This window comes from Maniola jurtina, chromosome 1 (genome assembly GCF_905333055.1).
Source record: "Maniola jurtina chromosome 1, ilManJurt1.1, whole genome shotgun sequence".
NCBI lineage: Eukaryota > Metazoa > Arthropoda > Insecta > Lepidoptera > Nymphalidae > Maniola > Maniola jurtina.
Window position 1 is genome coordinate 9,243,823 of NC_060029.1, and position 13,485 is coordinate 9,257,307.

A 13,485-nucleotide genomic window follows, 5' to 3' on the forward strand; every position below is an offset into this window, starting at 1 on the left:
ATTATGGAATTAAGCTATGTTATTTCCAATGCACTTGTCTTGTGGTATCTTGGATCTATTTGTTGTTATAGGTACCTACTTTGCCCAGTAAAGAAAAAATAAAACGCGTAGGCAGCTAAATATTATATTTCGCCTTATTAGGAGTAGGTACTGGTCTACCTCGTAATAAGGTGAAATATAATGTTTCAGTATGCCCGTCATTCTGTGGATCATTGTGGTGTAGGCGCTGACCAAGTAACATGAATGTGAAACGTACCATAGAAAAATGTTGTGAAAATTTTGCAAAAATACCCAATTTCTATTCAAGTATTCTATATATAATTTTGCTACATAGTTTATATGGTAGGACTAGTTAAAATAAAACAACGCACAATAAATTATTGACCTGGGGAGAAATAGCTTGGCGTTGTTGCTAAACCAGAATTTTTAAGGTTTTCAATTTATCAGTTGTTTATAAGCTTTTTTTATGATCTCTGTCAGAAATTTTGTCCACCTATCCATGAGTATGGCAGAACTATGTAACTAAATTGAACAAAACTGCAACCAAGATCACCAGCCCCCAGTAATTTTGTTTTCATAATCCAATTGTCCTTAATTTTTAATAGCATCAATCCTGTGCAAAACTTTGTAGTTAGATAACTACATCCATACAAGAAGGAGAACTGCAACAAGACTATGACAAGAATAGGACAAGAGTACGACCAGAATAGGACAAGACTACGACAAGCCTACCACAAGACCTCGACAAGACTGCGACAATAGTACGACGAGAATATGATAAGAGTATGACAAGACTGTGACAAGAGTATGATAAGAGTGCGACAAGAGTACGACAAGACTGCGACAAGATCACGACAAGAGTATGACAAAAGTACGACAAGACTGTGACAAGACTGCAATAATACTGAGGCAAGATTACAAAGAATACAAATAAAAAATAATGAAGAAATATTACAACAAGAGTACCAGATATCTACCAGTACAGCTTTCATTGATGAGAGCTAAGATAAAATGTATCGATTCGTAAAGGAAACGGTTCAACTTCTCTATGATCTGGAGTCTAATTCAGTCTAGTCTTGCGGAATCTGACAGATACTATTTGAGTACATTTTGTGATAATTTGTAGACGTGTAGTAGTTTCAAATTACGATGAAGACGTTAGTAGTAGGTACACAAAGATGGCTGGCACTCGGCCGCAGCGAAACGCTACTCAGTCCGATCTTATCGTATTATCTGCTATATTGATTGCGCCCGTGTCGAAAGCCTCGCGCGGTCAAAAACGACGCAAACGCAGATTGAAACCCGAACGTATCCGATGATTGATTACATCGTAATGGACACTGACACACGGATGCGATTCACTCAAAATACCAATGTGACAATGTGGTGGTATTTATGATGCCCGTTTATCAATCACGACCTGATGTATTACATGGTGTCCATTAAAGCTTTTTTTCATCATGCATACTTAGACTTTTATATCACGAGCAAAAAAAATGTGTAAGTACTTTTTGAATACTTAGGTATACATATATTATTATATCTACATCGTTTTTTTTTATGACATGTTCAAGTGAAAACTTTTTTAGGCGCGTTGGGCGATTTCTGGATGGGTAAAACTTCATGTTTGCGTCACCGACATGCTGATGTTAATAGTGCTCGGAGTACCGATAGATATAAAAATTGAATTAAGCATGAAATTTTATTTTTTGATAAGCAATAAAATAAATTTGAAAATAAAAAGAAACCACTGTTATTTCATACTTTTAAGTTTTCACTTCAGTCAGCGGTCCCCACTGAACGATGGCCAATTTTTTTAAGGGCAGAGAATACCTACCTGCCGCATCGGCCTTAAATATATAAATGATCGTCGGAATACTTCAGATACCTACCACAATATTACCAATTACCAAAATTTCACGCTCTTATCGATTCATAACGGTGATGTAATGAGTTTTAAACGGCTTTTTGAATCGCAAAGTACTCAAAATCTTTACATACGAGCGAGATCGTAATCTTAAGATTGAAGATGTACTAAAGATCTTTCCATACTAAATGATTCATATACGTGTTCCGGTAAGCACCATGATAAAAATATCAGGGAAGGTTTTCGCAAAGAGACGCTTTAAAATAATTTATCGAATGTTCGAATTTCCCTTGTGAAATGGCATCATAATTAAAATAAAAAGGCTGCGAATTTTGATGAGGTTAATGCGTTGTCGCGGTGCAGTATATTATTAAGAATAATAACGGGTGATAAAGCTGTAAATTGCGAGTGCGTGAGGTCGAAGCACTCGGCGGCGCGGCGACGCGCGCGGCGGCCGGGAGCCGTATGCGCAGCCTCAATTGATTGATAATGCCTGCCATCAAATCGCCTAAATACTTCACGCACTTGACTAAAGAGTTCACAAGTTTTTTATTTATCTTAAAGAATTTTTTAAGCTGAAAGGCTTTTACTACCTGTTTGTGGATGTCGAAATTTATATTACTGGCATTTATTAAATTCTTTCTCGTATATTTTAAAACGAGTAGGTAGGAGTGAGATGTTCATCTATAGAACAAGATTATGGCGACGCCATCAATATAAAAGAATCTGAAAGGGCAGGTAAAGGATTCAAGGTAATGAGAAAGAGGACTATAGCTTTCCCACTAGATCATAGTTTCCCAAACTTCGCCGAAAACCACTTTGAACTTTGATTCACCATCTGCTCAAAATTTCCTAGGCTAGCTATCAGAGCACTAGTACACATGGCACGAGTTACCAGTCTTTTGATTGAGACCACAGAGAATACAGGTAAGATAGATAAGGGTATTAGTTACTACGCCAGACCAGGAAAATACTCATACTTAGTCTAATTCATACACTTCTTGCCTATCTACTGAGTATATTATGCCAATTTGACATTAAGAGGTCATCGCACAGCTCAATCAGGAAATCTGGACCGGTCCGGGACGTCGTCGAGCGGATTTTTTTTCAGGGGATGTCTGAAAAACACCGCTGAGGTAGTGTACCCTCGTAGTCCTCGTACACTAACTACTACAGCATTACACTGAAATGATTCCCTTTTTGGGACATCTTTGTGCCACAGACATGCATTCGGGTTTTTAGATCATACTAATAATAATTAATATTTAGTAAAAAGAAAAAGATAAGAAGTTGACAGGAAAGCACAATAAGAGATCTCTATCGGTAATCCTTGTCAGTGAGAGAGATTGTAAATAGGAAGAGTATTTCGAAAGCTTGCAGGCGGTTAGTTGCTTTAGTAGAGAGCCCAAGTTTCGCAACGATTGGATTAAATGTTTTTGTGCAGGGATAATGAGAGCACTGCCTAGTGCTAGAGCTATTCGACTTAGGAGTCGAATAGCTCATACTTGGCCTAGGCAACGGCGCGTGACGTCCACCTGTCGCGTGCTCGGCGCGTGCCAACTGCCAACCGCCCGCCTCTCAACCGTGGCCGACACTTGCTGCTTGCGCGCGCGCCCATCGACCGTGGACGCCACCAACACCTGACGCGCTATGAGCACCTCCATAATGTCCTGTTTCCATGACAACTGACCCTCCAAAGATAGTAAACTCAGCTTGCTAGCTGTTGACCACATGCGTTTATATTACCTAGGTATGTTCCATTTTCCCAACCAATTATAATATTGTCCTTTAAAAGAAAAGTGAATAGGCATCTTCTAGGCAGGCGTACTCTACCTTAGATTTCAGTCTAAGATGAGATTAGATGACTATTTATATCACTCTAGCGAAACTGGTCAAATCAGCTGGTCTTTAGGAAAAGGACTGACTGACTGGCTGACTAATCTATCCACGCACAGCCTAAACTACTGGACGGATAAAGCTGTAACTTGGCATGCAGATATTATGATGTAAGTAAGCATCCACTAAGAAAGGATATTTGAAAATTTACTTAAAAATCATTGTTGACCGAACTAGGGAATTTGATCAAAATAAAATACTACCAGTGTGTCCAAATCGACCGTTGCATTGTGTTTGCATAATTATATATACCTACTATTTAAAAACACATATCATTTTATTCCTATCCGATAATCTTATAAGATTAGCTATCGTTATGGCGCTTGACTATAGATAATACCTTCAGATACCTATATTGTTATGAGTTCACAATGCGGTCTATCAACGAGAAAGTTGTATTTAATAGTTCGCTCAGCCATTTAAATACGAGGACAGAAGTAGTTCCTGTTATAGGCAACGCACGCAAAAAATACGAGTGCGTAGGACTCTAGGTACTAGGTACCTAGGTATTTTCTCGTTATGTTCAAAAAAGTTTTTTTTTGTTTATCATCTTGTACCATCCTCACCTTTACTTTCTTTATTGTATTCTTTAGGTGCCACCTACACGCAAAAGTTCTACCCAAACAATAAAACAAATAGAAATAGGATTTTCTATACATAATCCATACATAATAAACGCGAAAATGTGTCTATCTGTCTGTCTGATAGGTTTTCACGGCCTATCCATTTAACAGATTTTGACGAAAGCTACGGAGATTCTTAAGTACCTACTGTTTATATAGGTATGTAATCTTAATGTAAATGAACAGCATGTTCTTTTTGAGAGTAAATTTCTTTAAACCGAAAGCGAGATAACTTGTATCCCAAGGAAGAACATCAGAGAAATTCCCTCGGGATTAAAAAATACTTAATCCTCGTGGATGAGCATCTACTTAGTACACAGATAGCTTGTAACATAGAAACAGTTGACATAGACTAGGTGTTTTTGTCCTGGAAAATTAACGTACATAGTTACAACTACGAGTATATCCAAGCAGGCTAAGTTCCGGGCATCATTTAGATTCTAGTCTGTCTATATTATTTATCTGAGCAACAGCAGCAGCTGACCACAGCTAACAACATAATAATGTTCAAGTGACAACAACGGCATTGTTCTTATTCACAAAGAACACGAGAGTCGCAGTGCGTGCAAATATCACCATCCAACGGCGAATTTTGTCCGTCGTCGGCGACATACTGTTTTGTAGACAATACAAGGGCTAATGAAACAGTGATATATTGTTTACAAATTGTTCTTAAACATTTCCACTTGTCTTCAACTAAATATGGCATTAGTATTTCTGTATCGAAAACAGAGTACAATTTTCCTTAGAGGGTATACACGTAGTAGTTTCACTTTTATTTATGGTATTACTATACCGGTACAATAAACGTAGTATCAACAAAACATACTCTTGCTGTAATCTATACTTATAATAATAGTCGATAAAAATATAGATCAATTTACGAAAAGCTCTAACTTAATGTAATTATTCTAGCATTATATAAAAATATCACACATTTAATTACATAAATACCCAATTATGGGTGATACCAAAATATTGAGAACTGGATGACGCCCGCGACTTCGTCCAATTCGAACACTTTGATTTTATGGGACAAAAATTACACATGCCCGTCTCCAAGCTATTTTCTGTACCAATTAGAAAATGTACTTACAACTTCGACCATATAGATTTAGGTTTAATAAAAACCCCGTATGAGTTCTGATTTTCCGGGACAACAAGTAGTAGCCTATGTCCGTCCCGGGATGTAAGCTAACCCTGTACCAAATTTCGTCAAAATCGGTTAAGTGCATGGGTGGTATAAAGCTAGTAGACCGACCGAAAGACACACTTTTGCATAATATAATATCAGTAAGTATGGATTAACCCAGTGGGTGATACAAAAATATTGAGGATAATATCTGCCCGCTGGGTGGCCGCGGTGAACAAACAACTAGATCGCCTACGCTGTGTGCAGGCAAAGGTTATCAGAGCCGCGAGAGATTACGCAACTCGCTCTAGGATGTATATGCTACGTTCACAACATAAATAACAGCTACAATGAGAATTACATTAAAACGGACATTGATATTGGGCACGTGTCGAGGGCACAGGCGCGTGCGCAGTGCGCGGCGCCCGCTCCCGCCACGCTCCGGTGCTCTACACCCTCTACCCCTATCACCGTGACATTACCACTTTTTACAATGAGTCTAACAAACATTCTTCTAACCGTCATGTGCACGACAGTTGGATTCAGGAGATAAGGCTTTAGATACACATTAAACATTACGCTCGTACTCAATTAAAATTGTTATCTAACTCTCTGAAACTCAAACTCAAAACCGACTACTTGTAAAACTCAATGAAATATTACAACGTTGTAGTATAGTCCTTGTACAACGTTGTACCTTAGTCGCTGTAGTTAGTCAGATTTCCGTAAAAACGTTTCAAAGAGATTCAAAGATATTAATTTGTAGAACGTAAGTATTTGCAAAGAAATCGAACTCCAGTTTTGTGGGAGAGCGCTTCGAATACACTTCTCTTGAGACGAAAATTTAAAGGAGGCTACCAAACAGCAGTCGTGTCGCATCATTTTAATATTTTATACTTGATTCGGAGTAGTTGCTCAAAGTGAATTCGGTGTATCAATTACAGGAGTGGGATGGGATGTAAATAATATGAAAAATGTTAATGTGGTGATGGCACGAGACGATGTGAGCAGCCGGTGTCGGGTGTCGGGCGTCGCGATGGTGGTCGGTCGTCGGTCGCGGGGGCGGGCGCGGCGCTTCGTCGCCGACTCAGTTGCTATATTTTATTTATAATTGCGGATGACGACGACGCACGCTCCGAAACCCGGACCTGTCGCGATTTCACCTGCTATTATTGCCATTTTATTCATTGTTATTTCATTTATTACGTCGCTTGTTACAGATTTTACCGTCGGGAGGTTTTAACGAATGGTTCTTAATGACGAGAGTATATATCTTCGTGCTGATTTCTCCTTATAAAACCCGCACACGTAACCATTGCATCTTTGGTTAGTGGTGGCGATTTTATTGATATGATTAAGTTTTTATGTTTTCCAGATACACAATGTGAAAAGAAAGTAAAACGGAATCCAGCGTTAATGTGTAACTTTCTTGTAATAAATGTTGGTACCTCTCCGGTTTGATATTAATGTTTTTACATATACTGATATTTGTAGAGCTGATATTTTAAATATACTTAATACCGAATAATTATACTTCCTCATAGCTGTTATTCAATTATCTCCTAATACAGTTATAAACCAACAATTGTAAGGTAGAAACATATCAATATTAGTGATGAATTAAAAGCTCGTTTGAGTGATATTATACCTAATATACCTACTTACCTAGTACCTACTTACTAGCTTTTGCCCGCGACTTCGTTTGCGTGACACCTAGGTATATAGGTTTATAAATCATTGGCATCACCTATTTTTTGATTGGTCGAAGATAATTAATAAATTAATTATTATTATCAGTGAAATAATTTTCAGAATCGGATCATTAGTTCGGGAGATTTTGTGATTGTATTATCTGGAAAAACTAGGTAGGCCTTCTGTTACAGGTATTCTTATATTTACCAGAAATCCCCAGTCATAATATTATAAATGAAGAAAATTAATTTCTAAATATAAATATTTTGTAAATAATATTTTTTAATTTTTTTGGAGGTGCGTTTGGAACCCTCGTAGCTTTAGTTTTAAGTTACGTAATTAATTATCACCACTATATCGTCGTACAAATTTAACAATTTCGACCATTAAAAGGAGTACAATTATTGTACCTACTTTGAATAAATGATTTTGACTTTGACTTCGACTTTTAATCCATCAGTAGCAGGGTATAAGATGAATGATGGACGCGTCTGGCTGGTGGATCAAGTAATAAGAACAATATAATATGATCCCGCACATGCGAACTGTAGGTCGGTCGGAGGTGAGGGTCGGGCGAGCGCCTACGCGCGGTACCGTTATACAGCGGTTAATTTTTATACCGACAGGATTATTGTATTAACGCCCGCGCCAATGCGCCCTCTTGCTCGACAGGTAACCATTCTGATACGTATGCATCTACTACGCATTCCGATGGCGGCGCCACCACTCATTTATAGTACAACTTTATTATCCACGCAGACACGAACTAACGAGTAAAAGCTAGTTTAGATAAAAGTGTAGTTTATAGTTTAGTACCTATAAATATCAGCAAAGAGTATATCAGAAATGAGGCAATCCGTAGAACCAGAGTAACGACATAGTTAAACGGGTTGCGAAAAGAAGTGGCAATGGGCAGAGCACATAGTTTGAAAAAACACTAGACGTTAGGATCCCACCGTGCTAGAATGGCTACCTCGCACCAGAAAGCACAACGTTGGAAGAGTCCTGATAGGTGCACAGACAATATCAAAGATTCGCAGGAAGTCGCTGAATTCAGGTAGTAGCGTAAAAACGTGACATGTGAAAGTCCTTAATAAAGACTTATATTCAGCTATAGAGTGTGAAGTCTATCGATTAATAATGATGAATGCCATGCTCATTTACTGGTATATGGATAAGAGCTGGCCAGTTTTAAATAAGTTGTCTAAAAAGGTTTACCTTATTTTATTTGTTATTTTTTTTTTTTTTTATTTATTTGTACCAGAAAGTTGTAACAATATAAATAAAAGGAAAGAAAAAGTGGACAGGGAAGCACTTATCTCTATAAGAGATCTCTACCAGTGACCCTTGGCAGTGCGAGAGGTTGTAAATGGAGTAGAATAGGTACAGCAAAGATAGACAGAAATCATGAAAAATAAAAAATAAATATAGTAGATATTATGTTATAATATATACTTACAAATATTTATATATTAAAATAGACTTACAAAAACATATATACCTTAATACATAAATATATACTTATAGTCATAAATATATCTTATAATATATACCGATAATTATATGTAAACAATATGTTATGACAGAGAGGAAAGATAGTGCTGTTTCAGACGAAGTTTGAAGGTGCTGATGGAAGGGTTATTTTTAAAAATACTGTCAGGTAGTGAGTTCCAAAGGCGAGTTGCGAGTACCGTAAAAGATTTAGCATAAAATATAGTGTTGTAAGGGGGAACTGCAAGTGAGTTTAACTTGACACACGAACGCACTGGCATCACCCGAGGAGCGGCTTCGTTGAAGCGCTCACGCAAGTAAGAGGGGGAGGATGAATTTAAAATCTTAAAGAGTAGCGTGAGAATATGAGTATTCCGGCGAAGTCGAATAGGGAGCCACTTTAACTTATTTCGAAATTGAGAAACATGGTCGAATTTGCGCAATCCGAAAATAAAACGGATGCACAAATTCTGAAGGCGATCTAGTTTATCAAGCAGCTCCTCGGTTGCATCTAAATAGCAGACATCGGCGTAATCTAGGAGAGGAAGCAGAAGAGATTGTGCGAGTAAGATTTTAGTTTTAAGAGGAAGGAAATTCTGCAAACGTTTCAAGGAGTGAAGGGAGTAGTGCATGCGCTTACTCACTTCATTAATGTGACTTGCCCACGATAAATGGCCGTCCAATATCACGCCAAGATTTTTAGTTCTTTCGGTTAGCGTAATAGTTACCCCATCGTAGGCTATTGCAGGGAGATTTTTTAAATCAGCACGAATTCGAAGTTGTCTACTACCTATTACAATAGCCTGCGATTTTTTTGGGTTTACCAAAAGACCGTGTGCGTCAGCCCAATTCTTTATTTGTGCAAGATCCAAGTTAATTTCATCCACTGTAGCGGCCAGGTCAGTGACAGCAGCATGCCTATAAATTTGCAAATCATCTGCGTAGAGGTGGTAGTGGGATGAAACTGTTTTAGTGATTTCGTTTATAAAAACAGAGAATAACAGAGGAGACAAAACGCCACCCTGAGGTACACCGGCAGAGATATCAGCCCAATCAGAGTAAACTCCGTCAGCATAGATTCTCTGACGGCGACCAAGAAGGTAGGATCTAAACCATTCAACTACGGATGGTGATAAATTAAGCGAGCAGAGAATGTTGAGTAGTACATCAAAATCCACTGAATTGAACGCATTGCTAAAGTCAAGAAGAACAAGTACTGTTAATTTTTTGTTATCCATAGCATGGCGAATATCTTCCGTGACTTTGAGTAAAGCGGTGGTGGTACTGTGTAAGGGACGGAAACCTGATTGATAGGGACTCAAAAGGTTGTTTTGAAAAAGATAGTAGGAAAGTTGTTTAAATACGGAATTTTCTAAAATCTTGGAAATAATGGGGAGTATTGAAATGGGACGATATTGAGAGAGTGAAGAAGGGTTAGAGATTTTTGGCAAAGGTATAACGTGAGCTAACTTCCAAGCCGTAGGAAAACATTTAGAGGAAAGAGAAAAATTGAGGATGTGGGCAATAATAGGCGAAACAACATCAATGATAAGAATAAGCATATCTCGGCTTATGTTATCACTACCAACAGCTTTGGATGTAATACTAAGAATTCCCTTCTTAACCTCACCAACCGTAATTTCCTGGAATAGAAAGGGTTCGCATTTGGGCCTGGCAACATTGGCCAAATTATGAAGCGTTTGGAATTTATTGCTATTGGAAATTTTTACCGGGGGGTTAGAAAAATGTTGATTAAGAGAGTTTATGTCTACGGAGGGCTTAGATTCTTCAGAACTTTTTCCTACACCTAGAGACTTAAAAAACCTCCAGGTCTGTGAAGAAGAAAAATCATTTACACAAGAGAAAATATGGCGACGTTTTGCATCCCTACACATTCTATTACAGAGATTACGCAACTTTTTATAGGCAGCCACATTGACATCACAAGGGTACTTTTTACAGAGACTCTTTGCTTTGTTTCGTTTGGTCATGAGTTTTTTAATCGTAGGAGTGAGCCAGGGGGCTGGGAGATGTTTGACCCTTATTGATCTAACAGGTGCATGTGCATCAAATAGTCTTATGAGGGTCGAATTTAGAAAATCAACCTTGTCGTCTACAGTGGATGAGCAATAAAGAGGGGACCAATCTAATTTAGAAACGTCATCATTTAATGTGTCCAAGTCTATACCTTTATAATTACGTCGCAGGATAACCTTGCTCTTACGTCTAGGGACAGATAGGTTATAACTAAGAAAAATAAGGTCGTGGTAAGAGAAGGGGGCTGTTAGTTGACCGTGAACGAGTACTTTATCGGGATTAGAAACAATTATGAGGTCCAAGAGAGAAGGGATAGAATTAGGAGAAAAGTGAGTCGCGTTAAGAGGAAGAATTTTTAGGTTGACTGATGAAACTAGGGAATTTAATTGTTTGGATCGATGGTCGTTTTTTATTAAGCAAGTATTTAGGTCACCCATGATGATGACGTGTTCATAGGATGGCGATAAGTTATTGAGAAGGGTGTCAAAATCATTGAAATAGTTTACGTTACAAGAAGGACTGTAGACTACCCCGAGGAGAAGTTTTTTATGGTCAAATGAAATTTCCAAAAATAGGTATTCAAAGTTGCCAGAGTATATACTCGGACTCTGACTTATTACGTTGAACTTTATGTTGTCCTTGAGATATAGACAGACCCCTCCACCACGTTTACACGTACGATCATTGCGAATCAACGTGTATCCCGGTAGGGCATAAAGGATAGAAGGAAGGGATGGTTTCAGCCAGGATTCCGAAACGAATATTCCATCGACCTGCACGTCGCTAAAAGATGCTTGAAGATCTGAAAAATGAGCCGGAATACTCTGTGCGTTTATATGTACAAAATTAAGGCAATGAGCACTACTGACCAGCACCGATTTAAGTTTAGTGTCAAGATTACATGAGGAATTACAACTACACAGAGATAAGCTACTAGCGGCACTGTGAAACTCCTCTTCGTCGGATGAGGAACACGAAAAAAAGTCATTATTAAGTATATCATCACATTCTGTCATTGGTTTAAACTAATAAAATAATATATAACAAAATAATAAGTAAATACAAATAATAAATACTAATAAAATAATTAATAAGAGTATTATATATAAGTAAACTTTTTTTATATAAAAACGTCCTATAAGCGAAAAAAATTGCAAGATAAGATAAATCACACAATCTTTTATCCTACACTAACTGGCAAGAGTCACGAGTTAACATTAAGGTACCTACTAAAAGTAAGGAGTAATTAAGTTAGAAAATACAAAAGGAAAAACATGAGTACTTACATACTAAAACAAACTTCAGTTAAAAACAATAGGTTTATAAACAATAGGTTATAGAGGAGTATTAAAGTAAGTCTATCGTAAAAACAATAATTAATTTAAGTACTTAATACAAATATTACACGACTTCAAGAGTTTCGTTTGTAGGTGTATTTGATAATTTAACTAAGCGAAGCGTATAATGCCATCAAATAAAAGAGATACTACAACACGCGCTAGCCACCACTCATTAATGACGCATTCACTTGGCCGTATGTTTGTTTACTCGGCGTGATCTCGACGACTTCGTATCTTGAGAGACGGCCGCGGCGGCGGCGGTGTTATTTAATTTATTGAAGAGCTTCATGAATGCACTTTACATAGAGAGCTCGACAACAATGATCTAGTCTTTTATGCTTAATAATACGTGTGCCAGACTGTTTATGTCCTCTTTTGTACTTTAACGAACTCGTAACAAAGCCTCCATAAACAATCCATGTCATAACTTACCGCGCTCTGTGTACAGTCTCCTTAATTAAACTGGTCAAAAAATAAACTTCACGTAGAATCACAAATATGGACAAACACAAGTAGGTAGGTACCCTAGATAAGGAGTGCCATAACTGCCATACAAAATGACAGTTATTTTTTGTGCCGATTCAAAAAACCGAGCGTACCGGAAGTTAAAATTGACCGTGTGTCAAACGGTTTAGATGTTTCATCACTAGCATTGATTTCCGAGTATGATTATATTATGACACTGCTGCTATCAGTCCCAAAATGGGGGTAATCAAGTTGCTTCAAAAACAGGTTGGTAGGTAATAGCAAGTCCAGCGTACTTGTATTAATAGAGATCAGTAATACCTTTGTACAAAAAAATATGAAAATGCATTAAATTTTATATTAACTGAAACTAAATACATGAATGAAAATTCACAAAAATTACGTTCTCTGTTGTAAATTTTAGTGTATAATTTTGATAAAAAGAGGCATTTTCATATTGCTTAAATACTTATACATTTAACAAAAATTAACTACAAACATAGATAGAAAAATAAAACAATGTTGAAAATATTTGTGTAGGCATTTCAACTTTCAATAGAAATCGTGTGATGACGTTGATGTCTTTTATATGGCGCCGATTTGGAGCGGTACGGCGCTTGTTGTTACAAAGTGCACAATACCTTACTACTTCGGTCGTTACTTTATAATAGCATTAAAATTATTGAAACGCAGCACGGGGCTTAAGGACATAAACTACTAGAATCCATTTAGGTGAATCTGAAAAGGTAAGCTACCAGTGAATAATCTTTTGAAAGGCGTTGAGGCGCATCGCTCGCCTACGCGCGCCCTGCACCATACCTTACAGTCTTGCCTGTAGTTATTGGCACAGGATCATGCGATTTATTGGCCTAGCTCTCTTCGTCGTGTTTGGACTTTGATACTGGGTACCGACCTGTAATATTTTACTTCCTATATTTGTTT